The 12,359-nt window shown below is 41.0% G+C and overlaps 1 long non-coding RNA gene across 1 annotated transcript; it reads left to right on the top strand.

Moving 5' to 3' along the window:
* The first annotated feature begins 6,642 nt into the window (after nucleotides 1-6,642).
* On the top strand, nucleotides 6,643-6,951 carry LOC117513325. Its single transcript, XR_004561564.1, has 2 exons — nucleotides 6,643-6,803; nucleotides 6,887-6,951. It is a non-coding gene; the product is annotated as an uncharacterized LOC117513325 (long non-coding RNA).
* The last annotated feature ends 5,408 nt before the right edge of the window (nucleotides 6,952-12,359 follow it).

Genomic DNA, 12,359 nt, shown 5'->3' with positions numbered 1-12,359 from the left:
GAAAGCTGTAGTCTTTAATCAGGTTGTTTGTGACCAACTGACTAAATTTTGCAGAGTACTATCCTACTGTTGTCTGTGGACATGCTGCTACAGTATTTTTTTTTTTTCTTTTAACATGCGAAACACCACACAATGTGTTGTGCATCGATACACAACACAGTAGTGGTATTTTTATCTACTGAGTTAGCTAATATTAGCAGCACCACTGAGTTAGCTAATATTAGCAGCACCACTGGTGCTGCTGCTGCTAATATTAGCTAACTCAGTGGTGCTGCTAATATTAGCTAACTCAGTAGATAAAAATATTAATGACTGCTCCGTTTTCTGTGTAACCAGTCGTTACTGGGTTAGCTAATATTAGCAGCACCAGTTGAAAACAGAAAACAGAGCAGTCAGTAACTTCTGCGTCAGCTGTCCTCTTCCATGAGGTCTCCTGATGGAGCTCATACTTTTGTTGCTCTCTGTACTCCAAAATCTTGGAGACATACATCTTATTTTCCAACTTACTGTATTGTAATGTGCAATGCAATGGCGACTTAAGACTTTTGAGTTAAATGGAAGGGGGTATAAGTTTCCCTTATTCTAAGCTTATGAAAACACGTAGATTCGTTGTTGCCAGTAATTGTACACCAATGAACAGACAGTTATGAATGCTATATTCAAATCCTGCTAATAATACTCCTAAATCCTGCACACTGTAGCTTTATGTGTTCGCTTCAGTCACGCCAAGCAGCCATTTAGGAGCCAAACCAACCCGAACGTATCTTCTTTTGCTTTGGAAATTTGACTTGGCGTGAGTTTATAAGCCGTTTGAGTAATAATACCATTTGAAATAGGACATAAATCAGCTGTTTGTGGACGTCCACACGGCTTACGCACTCACTGCCGTGCCTGCGCTCCACACGCACGTCTCTGCGCAAACACTTCTGTTAACGCACGAGCTGTAATCTATTCCACTGAGCTCCTTAAAAAAAAAAACACTTCTGCCTGTTTTATTTTTGTCTAAAGTCGTGTGCGCAGGCCGTTGTATGAACACCGATTCGCGACACTGAACTTTTCCGAGACTCAAAGTTGTCAGGCAGCGCATCTCGCACGCATGCGCGTCCACCTATATCCAGCTCTAAATAAGAGTTAAAAGAGAAACGAGGTGAGTTGCAGAATGTATTTTTTATAATGCAGTTTTTAAAAAAAACAGTCTTAATGTTCGTTTGTTTCCGTTAACGGCGGCAAAATCGGGGAAAAAACAGAGCGTTTATTTAATTTTTTTTTGCCAACTGGCGTTAGTTCACATTATTTCCACTCTGATTTAAAAGCGGGCGAGAATAAATCGTTTTTTTCTTTTTCAAGTTTCTGTTGAAGAAAACAATCAAGCAACACTGTTTAAAGCTCGTCAGAACACGGCGGTGTTAGTGCGTGCGTGTGTGTTGGAATGCGGATTTTTGGCGTTTTCCCTGTTGTTATTAACCGGGAAACTTATTTATTACAGATTGTCCTTAGCTGGCTGCATCCAGTCACAATGCTACGGCTAGCTGGTTAGCAGCCGCCCCGTTCAAATGAACGGAGCGGAGCTAGCTGCCTGTTAGCCTCGGCGCTAGCTAGCAACCCTGGGCTGACATTCCGTGACAATGAGGAAAGTAAAGAAAACGAACAGGGTGAAGAAAAACACCCGGGCAGGAAATTATACGGCAAGCGCCGGCTTTTGTTCGACACGTAGCAGCCCTGTGGGATTTGTTTAAATTGTTAACTCGAGTAATTTAGATAGTTTAAACGTGTCGGTGGCCTCTTCCTATGCTCCGCCATTTTGTGCCAGTGCTAATCATGGGCGCTTCTTAACGTTCACTTTATTTATGGCGAGATTAAAACTGAGCCGTTCAGGGCAAATCAGACTTAATCACAGCACACGCACAGGGGCTGGAGATTACTTTTCACTCGGTTGTGACCGCTGTACGAACGGACAGTATTACCTTAATCCATTGTTAAGCATGCGTCAACACTAAAACGTTATATCGCAATATCAATCCGATTAAAACGCCTTTAAGTTCGACCAGTCAGTGTGCAAAGCAATGTTATCTTTTAAAGTGATGAGCAATTTGCCCTCTCATTTCTCCACAATCTGGCAAACAGCTTATTTTAAGAGATACTCTTAAAACAAGGAAAAGACGAAGTTATGTGGTTAACTTGAAGTTGGCACGTGTTTTCGCGTGTTTGTTAGTGAGCTTGATGGTGATCGCTCTTATGGTGGCGTTTGTGTGTCTATTTTCCTGTTATTTGAACTGCAAAAACATTATTATTATTGACTGTTTTGTCTGAAATCGAAGTGCATGGTGTAATCTGCAACGTAGCCCACAGGCGCCATCTGCCGGTGATGTTGGGTGATTGTTTACAAGTGCAGCTTGGATCAGCCTGGAAAAAAACACATGTGGACTGGGAAAAACAAACAAAAAAAAACAGCAAAGTAAAATAATTAAACAAACAAACAAACAAACAAACATATATGGACCATGAAAGAACTAAAAACATAACCCATGTAGATTGTGATGGAAAAACAATCATACATGTGAACAGTTGAAAAACAATTTATTTGGACTGAAAGACTGAATAAATGGGTAATGTGGAAGCAAAAAATGACAAATATACATTTAGACTGAAATAAATAAACAATGTACAGGTTACTGTGAAAGAAAAACATGGACTGAAAGGAAAAATAAACATCTATGTGGACATTGGGGGCAAAAACAAACACATGGGCTGTGAAAGAGAAATAAAATGAACACATCTGTAAATTAACAGTTTGTCATAGTTTAAGAAGGTGATATCACTACTACTAAGTCAGCTCAAGTTTTGACTTGGGCATGTTGTTTTCAGGTCCCTTCCAATGATATTACAATACATTTGTCCAGTTCTGCTGTTGTTCTACTCCTGTGTCCTCCATTAGCATTTTGACATGATTTATTGGCAGCTGAACATGACTTGGTTGACCATGGATGGGCTTCCAGATAATAACTTGGCCAGTTGTTAAATAGGGAGTGTCTAACACAGTCTCCAGTGCATCAATTGTTCCATCTTTGCTGCCACTTTTGGAAGTTGCAATAGATGTCCTCATTGTCATATATACAGTCCAAGACGGCATCCTTGTATGGCTGACACCTTGGTGAGCATCCATGTCTCAAACGCCTGGAGTAGGATTGTTTCTATGGTTGCAACATGGAAGAATCTCGTTTTGTGCTTTCTTGACTGATTGTTTTTAGGTTGAGGACCTTCTAGCTGAGTGTCTTTCAGACTGTGATATCATGTTTTTCTAAGCTCCATATCATGGAGACAAAGTATTGAAATCCTCAAGGTTGAAATCTTTTGGTGTTGTGTGGCCAAGCGGTTAAGTATGCATGTTTCCATAGCAGAAGGTTTTTTGTTCAAGGCTACCTCTGCCCATTCTCTATGTGTCAAATCAACATGCAGAACCACCTTGGATCTGCTGCGGTGACCCCGGTGAAACAAGAGAAAAGCCGAAGGGACTTACTAATGGTCCTTTTGAGCTTCTTAAATCTGGTTTGTCAGAAAGGCTGTCATCTGCCACAGTCAAAATTGGAATGTTTGGCTGGTCCTATTTGCAGTCATAGCCTTGGTATGGTAATAAAACCAAGTTTATAGTGGTCCTTGAGTGTTTGTCTCTTTGCATAGTTATGTTACACCAAGATTGTCTTAGTTCCTTGCCAACTGAAAAATTAATTAATTATGAAGCAGTAGTGCTGCAGCGGTCAGTGTCGACTGACAAGTGTTCAACTCTTTTTGATTGGTTTTAAACTGTTTATACGTTTAAAGATGCTATTAAAGCATATCTAGTTTAAAACTGAAGACGTCAAAAGGATTATAGGGGAAATGTATGGAAGACCAATAGGAAGCCATGTTGCTGAGAACCTTGAACCTATATACAGTTGTATGCAAAGTTAGGGCACCCCTGATGATTTCCATGATTTTCCTTATAAAATCATTGGTTGTTTGGATCAGCAATTTCAGTTAAATATATCATATAGCATACAAACTGATATTTGAGAACTGAAATGAAGTTTATAGGATTTACAGAAAGTGTGCAATAATTCTTTAGATAAAATAAGGCAGGTGCATAAATTTGAGCACCCCACAGAAAAATACAATCAATATTTAGTAGATCATGTTGCAAGATCATGTTGTAGGTCTTTGGAACAGGTCTGTGGGTTGACTATGACTGTTCTCACCATCCTTCGCTTCAGCTTGTCTGAGATTTTTCTTGGCCTGCCACTTCGGGCCTTAACTAGTTCTGTGCCTGCGGTCTTCCATTTCCTCACTATGTTCCTCACAGTGGAAACTGACAGCTGAAATCTCCTGAGATAGCTTTTTGTATCCTTCTCCTAAACCATGATGCTGAAAAAGCTTATTTAGAGGTCATTGAGTGTTGTTTAGAGGCTCCCATGTTGCCACTCATTAGAAGAGATGCAAAGGGGGTAAACATTTGCAAAAGGGCCACCTTAAATACCCTTTCTCATGATTGGATTCACCTGTGTAAAGAGGTCAAGGGTCACTGAGCTTACCAAACCAATTTTGTGTTCCATAATTAGTGCTAAATGTATTCAAATCAATAAAATGACAAGGGTGCCCAAATTTATGCACCTGCCTAATTTTGTTTAAATAATTATTGCACACTTCTGTAAATACTAGAAACTTCATTTCACTTCTCAAATATCAGTGTGTTCATCTGCTGTATGATATATTTAACTGAGATTTTTGATCCAGTCAACCAATTATTTATAAAGGAAAACCATGAAAGTTATCAGGGGTGCCCAAACCTTGCATACAACTGTATATTTGAATATCTCTAAACCAGCAGTTAAATGTACGTATTAACTGATTTTATTCAGGATAAAAGAGAGATGCTTTGTTTCGAAATGGTTCTGTACCACAGACAGACTGGTTTAAACTGCCTTTAATCTTCTTGAAATGGGATTAAAGCCAGATGCATGTAATTAGGTATATGACACTGGATTCAAACTGGCTAAATTTGAGAAACTGGTTTTGACAGGTTGTCAAAGGCCACATGAGAAGCTTTGGATTTGGGGGCTGTAAACAACACAAGCTGTGACTATAGCTCAGGTGTCCTTGACTGCTGTTGAGTACCAGAACTGTCCATCATTGACCAAAATATTGAAACCCGTACTGCTCAATCCTGGGGACTTGTCAACCTCACACTGAAATGTAAAAAGATTTAGTGAAGGAAGTTTTTTTGTTGTTGTTTAAAAGAAAGTCATTTGAGGATGACTCCTTAAATTGCGACGATTGTGTCATTTGTTTGCTTTAGTTTCAGCCTTTGTTGACATACTATTTCTCATCTACTCCTTGATTATTCAGTTATAGGTGGGGAAAAAATATGCAATCAGAGTCAGAAATATGGTCTGAATCTTGCTGAAAATCCTTGAACAGTTTCAGGTTTTTGTGTTAGTTGAAGCTATATGAAAAAGAATTGCTGTGTCTGTCCTTGCAGGTGGTCAGAATATCAGAGACGTGGAAATGACTGACACACCACCATGTGATGTTCCCCCCCAGGGGGCAGAGTTTGACATGATCGGTGCTTTGGACTGGAAAGATGGCATTGCCACGCTGCCAGGGAGTGACATCAGGGTACAATAGTCTAATTTTAGTTCCTATTTGTGATTGTCCTCAATTATTTTAAAGTTGTGTTCATAGTATTTGAATCGGAACCGGAGAAAATATCAAAATGTGTGTTTTCAGACCTAATTTGGGATAGTCTTCAGTAAATTCCAGGCCTGCCTTCGAGGTTTAGCATTTTATCACCAGTTAACGAGGAATGTAATGACGCTGACCTATGACTTCCATATTTAAACTCATTCGAGTTATGTTGCCAAGGAACATAAAAGTTCAGTGGTTCTCATTTTATTGCACTCACACACAGACGCAAACTCTCATTTTGCTGGTGGTAGTTATATTTCTACATGGAAATAGTTTAATTAAAGTATGCAGTTCATTGTAGGATTTGTTTTAAAATCTGTCACAAAAGGCCAATTCCGAGAAGACTTGCATAGTTATAACACCCTCAATTACAAAACCTACATAAATATTCTGATGAGAAATAGCTGGTGAGTTTGACAGATATTCATACTGTTTAGTCAGCTAGTTATGACAGTGTTAGCATAAATTACATTTAATTAAAGTAAAAGTTGTTTGTGATTTTAATACAACTGTTTCAAATCCTACTTTTAATTGAATAATGATTAATTGTTCACCCCTTCTCTGAGCACACAGGTATGATTAAACATTTATGTGTCTCTTAGTTTCGTATGACAGAGTTTGGGACTTTGGAAATTGTCACAGACCTAGAGGTCAAAGGGCGGGAGGCAGAACCTACCTCTGCGAGTGTACCTACAGCACCTTCTCACAGTCCTACCCCTCCACCAGAGGGACCATCAGTGGCTGGCACAACCAGAGCTCCAGTCAATCCAGGTCAACCTGGGTCGTCTCAGGGTACAACAATGACATCGCATCTGTAAGCCTTATGATATTGTGGAAATTTAGATTTAACAGATATTTCTGCTTCTCCTTTAGCTCCTGGTCCGGTGCTTCTGTCTTTAGAGGAGGGCCCAGTATGGAGGGACAAGTGTGGAAGTTGGACCCAGTGTTGAGGTTGGCTCAAGTGTAGAAATGAGCTCAAATGGGGAGCTGGAAGTGTGTCGGGCCTGTGGTATCCGTGTTCCTCGTGACACCCTGCTTCATGGTAAATTCTGTAGCTCCATTTGTGCTCAGCCTTCTAGTGGCAGGTAAAGACACATACATATTATTCTCTAATGAATCTTTGGAGTCCAGCTTATTATTGTGGTCACAAACCAAAACCTTTCTTCAGATCATCTCCAGGCGACATGAGGGAAAGTCAGGTGGTTGATGGTGAGAGGCTCGGTAAACGTGTGCGCAAAAAGAGGAAGATCTATTGGATTCTGGTGATGAAGAAGATGACAACCAGGAAGAACTAGAGGTAAATGTTTTGGTTAATATTTACTCTTTAGTGTTGTTCACATTACGAGCTACAGAACACTGTCCTGTGCTTTGAATACGGTTATGAACCAGATTTATCTTGGAGTATTTTTGTTTTAGGAAACTTCCAAGATAGATAAGTTGATAGTGATGACTGTTATGTTTGTTTAAACTTTTGCAGGAAAAGGCCAAGGCTTCAAAGGCAGGAGAGGTGCCAAAATTGCCAAAATTAGGTACGTTGACATGCTGCCATTGCGGGGGGGGCATGTATCTTTTGAAATATTAAAAGTAAGGTTGCCCATCTGATATACACTCAACAAAAATATAAACGCAAAACTTTTGGTTTTGCTCCCATATTGTATGTTCTATGAAGATTATCTGAAAAAGAATTCAGAAACTGAAAAAGCTGAAAAAACCTGACAGCACCACAAAAAAACTGATTCAAGTGCATAAACTAAATACATACGCCTGACATTTGATCACATCTAATTTATCTCATGAAAAGCCACTTCTTACAGTACTCTGACCTTCAAAGGAACATTTTGTGGAATTGGAAAGTAGTGTTGGCGGAGGTTTGCGATCTACAAGCGCGCTGCTCTAGTTTTTTTATGCTTTTGAATGGACCTGATACTGATCACTTATACTCAACAAAAATATAAACGCAACACTTTTGGTTTGCTCCCATTTTGTATGAGATGAACTCAAAGATCTAAAACTTTTGCCGCATACAGAATATCACGATTTCCCTCAAATATTGTTCAGAAACCAGTCTAAATCTGTGATAGTGAGCACTTCTCCTTTGCTGAGATAATCCATCCCACCTCACAGGTGTGCCATATCAAGATGCTGATTAAACACCATGATTAGTGCACAGGTGTGCCTTAGACTGCCCACAATAAAAGGCCACTCTGAAAGGTGCAGTTTTATCACACAGCACAATGCCACAGATGTCGCAAGATTTGAGGGAGCGTGCAATTGGCATGCTGACAGCAGGAATGTCAACCAGAGCTGTTGCTCATGTATTGAATGTTCATTTCTCTACCATAAGCCGTCTCCAAAGGCGTTTCAGAGAATTTGGCAGTACATCCAACCAGCCTCACAACCGCAGACCACATGTAACCACACCAGCCCAGGACCTCCACATCCAGCATATTCACCTCCAAGATCGTCTGAGACCAGCCACTCGGACAGCTGCTGAAACAATAGGTTTGCATAACCAAAGAATTTCTGCACAATCTGTCAGAAACCGTCTCAGGGAAGCTCATCTGCATGCTCATCGGGGTCTCGACCTGAGTCCAGTTCGTCGTCGTAACCGACTTGAGTGGGCAAATGCTCACATTCGCTGGTGTTTGGCACGTTGGAGAGGTGTTCTCTTCACGGATGAATCCTGGTTCACACTGTCCAGGGCAGATGGCATACAGCGTGTGTGTCGTCGTGTGGGTGAGCGGTTTTCTGATGTCAATGTTGTGGATCGAGTGGCCCATGGTGGTGGTGGGGTTATGGTATGGGCAGGCGTCTGTTTATGGACGAAGAACACAGGTGCATTTTATTGATGGCATTTTGAATGCACAGAGATACCGTGACGAGATCCTGAGGCCCATTGTGCCATACATCCAAGAAGATCACCTCATGTTGCAGCAGGATAATGCACGGCCCCATGTTTCAAGGATCTGTACACAATTCTTGGAAGCTGAAAATGTCCCATGAGCTACAGATTTACTGAGTCATGAATTTTCAGAAAAGAAGAACCCTCCACATGACAAAATATAAAACAAGTGACTCTGAATCAGTGGCTTTGTTGTTGCAAGTCTGGTGTATTCAGTTTTTGTCATTTAAGAATACAATGTGGCTCACAGCACTACACACGTATACGTGCAAAACCACTGAAAGACTTAAAGTTTGTGCTTCTATGTGATTCACATTTTCAACATTAATGAGATGTTTCAGGAATATGGCTGTTTTTCAATGGCCAACTTTAGGGGACTGTGAGTACTTTAATAACTTTTGTTAAATGTGTTTTTGGTCAAGTATCAAGGAAGGACAAAGAACTTGGAGAAAAGACACAAAAGGAAGTGATCAAACATGAAACGACCCGATTTATTTTTTGTACCGTACATCCTCCCGACATAGGCGTCACCACACGAATCCATAGTAGAACCATTCGTGACGATGACATGAAAAGACGTGATACTTGCAATGGATGAATCACTATTAAAGTTACTTTAATTTATCAAGTTTAGGTAACTTAAATTTTTAAGGCTGCCAGAAACTAATGTTTTAAAGTTAAAACAGTCCTTTAAAAAAACAAACAGTGTAAGAGGCCAGCCAAAGACTGAACACTCCAGATTGTTCTGTATGTCTGCTATTTTACACATTTTTATTTAACAGTAAAGTCAAATCTGCTTGGGACTCCGGCGAGGGTGGTCGCATCTCCTCCTCTTCCTCTATCTCTACTCCAACCTTCAAGTCCCTACCTCACCGGACTGTGAATTCTTCAAACTGTATTGGATTAACCATGGAATTGATCAGCTGGTCTCTGAATGCTATTGACACCATTTTTTCAACAAGGAAATCAGGGCCGGGGGACCCTGCGTGCCCAGATGGAACCTACCCTGCGGGCTATGTTCTTGACGCCTGGGAGTAATGGCATGTCGCATGCTCGGTGGCCATTCTCTGTGGAGGACGTCGAAGATCTATTTATTTTGGTTTTACTGTAGGAGGGCTGGTACTTATTGGTTTATACGCTGCCCTGACCTACCGGAGAATTGGCAAGATAGCTGCCACCAGAACCACAACCCACCTGTCCGTCATGATTAGCGAGTTGGGCAAGGTGATACATTCTCAGACTGTGTTAACCCTTGAAGTCAGATGCAATCAGATAATATCTCGGAGCAAAGCACGACTTGCAAAGGAAGATGTCGGAGACCAGGGAATACTCATAACTTGGATCTGGTTGTTTATGTGAGCTGCAAAGGTATTTTTACTTCTCAACCATAAACATGGCAGGCTTATCAGCCTCTGAAGGACAAAATGCCCCGTTGTTTTCCTCCAGAAGAATTTCTACGGCCTTGGTGAACCATTCGGCGCCTTCTTTCTTATCTTCATTTGATACAGTGGATCATCATATTCTACGTGATAGGCTGGAAAATCATTTTGGGATTACTGGGAGTGCCCTTGCATGGCTGACGTCATACTTGACCAGTCGTTTTCACTGTTTTTTGTACAGTAACACTACCTCTAAACTTAGTGACATGAAATTTGGGGTTCCACAGGGGTCTGTCTTAGGCCCCCTGCTTTTCTCCCTTTATATAGCACCCCTTGGGCACATATTGCGGCGTTTTGGGATTACCTTTCACGGCTATGCAGATGTACTCATTATACATGCTGATAACTGCTGGTAATCCCATTCACATAAAATCCTAGAAGATTGCCTTGCATCAGTGAGAAGTTGGATGTCTAGAAACTTCCTACTTTTACACTCTGATAAGACTGAAATGATGGTTCTTGGTATAGTGAGACATCAACATCAATTTGACCAGTTAACGCTCAGCCTAGGCTCGTGTGTCATACATCACACTGACAAAGTGAGAAACCTTGGGGTAATTTTTGATCCTACTTTGTCCTTTTGACCTCCACATTAGAAATATTACAAGGACTGCTTTCTTCCACCTGCGAAATATAGCAAAGATTCGTCCCATCCTGTCTATGGCTGATGCTGAGACCCTGATCCATGCGTTTATTTCTTCTAGATTGGACTACTGCATGTTCTATTTCTGGTTTAATGCAGTCTAGCATTATGGGTCTCCAATTGGTCCAAAATGCTGCAGCCAGACTTTTGACATGAAGCAGAAAGTACAACCACATTACACCCTTTTGGCATCCCTTCACTCTTCCTGTCCCAGTGATCAGATTTTAAGGTTCTGCTACTAATCTATAAAATGATTCATGGACTGGCACCTCCCTACCTAGCTGACCTAATTAAACCTTACGTACTGGCCCGGGCTTTACGTTCTCAGGGTGCAGGACTACTTTGTGTCCCTAAGGTGAATAAGAAGTCTGCGGGTCACAGAGCTTTCTCTTATCGTGCCCCTGTTCTGTGGAATGATCTCCCTGCGTCAATAAAACAGTCAGATTCTGTGGAGATTTTCAAGTCCAGACTTAAGACGCACTTATTTTCCCTTTCATATGGCTAGCATACTGGTACAGTTTTGTTTTACGCTTTTTACTCTTTTAATTAATTTATTAGTAATTGGAGCGGGCTGCGGCCTCAACTTTACCTAAATTCTGGGTCTTTAGTGAAGTATAGGGCTAGTGGCCGGCGATCACCTTAGTATTTCTTCTGTTTTTCTTGTTTAATGTTGGCAAATTATACAGTATTTTTTGTCTTTCTGATGCCTGATTCTGTTTTTTCTCTCTGTTAAGGTGCAGCTCCATCCAGAGATGGGAGTTGTATTTGTGTTGGCGACCCTCCGTCCTGTGCGCCAATAGCATTTCTTGTATATTCGTCTGTGAATTCTTTGTGAATTGTTCTGTAATTTATGTTTGTAGCATGGCCCAAGCAGAGGGTCACCCCTTTGAGTCTGGTCTGCTTGAGATTGCTTCCTCAGAGGGAGTTTTTCCTTACCACTGTTACTCTGGGGGTTGGTAAGGTTAGACCTTACCTGTGTGAAGCGCTTTGAGGCAACTCTGTTGTGATTTGGTGCTATATAGATGAAAATAAATTGAAATAAATTGAAATCTTCTGCAACTCCAGCACACACGGACAGAAACTAACATAACTTAACTCATGTGCCACTCACACATGGACAGAGAATGGTAAGCATGCTCCCACCCCATCCCGGCCCCCGCTCACGCCACTCCCTTCCCCCTCTGGGGTGCAGCGCAGCTTTAGCTGCTGTAGCTCCCTGTTCCCCACCAAGCTGGCGGCTGCGCGACCACATGTTGCTGCGGCTCCCTCACTCACATTGCCTCAATTCGGATAACGGACTGTTTCAAAGTTTAGTGCACACAAACAATGTCAAATGTATATGTGTTTTTAATTCTGATGTGTGCCATTATATCGATAAACAAATAATAATTGTGGATTAATTGCTGTATCTTGTCTGTGGTAATTGGAGTGTGGACGTAATCTCGTTGTTGTTGCACTTGTGTAATGGCAATGACAATAAATCTCATCCTCCAACAAAACTATAGAAAATAAAACAGTTGGACTTCTGCACTAACAAATGCACCAGAAAAGCGGACAACTCATATTTCAGATTTAATTTTAACTCTTACAATAGTATTCGACCATTTTCAACTGTAAATCTTGCACTATGTTTGAGGTATATGTCAGTTTATCATAT

The sequence above is a fragment of the Thalassophryne amazonica genome, chromosome 7 (genome assembly GCF_902500255.1).
Source record: "Thalassophryne amazonica chromosome 7, fThaAma1.1, whole genome shotgun sequence".
Lineage (NCBI taxonomy): Eukaryota > Metazoa > Chordata > Actinopteri > Batrachoidiformes > Batrachoididae > Thalassophryne > Thalassophryne amazonica.
This window is presented reverse-complemented; position numbering and strand designations above follow the sequence as displayed.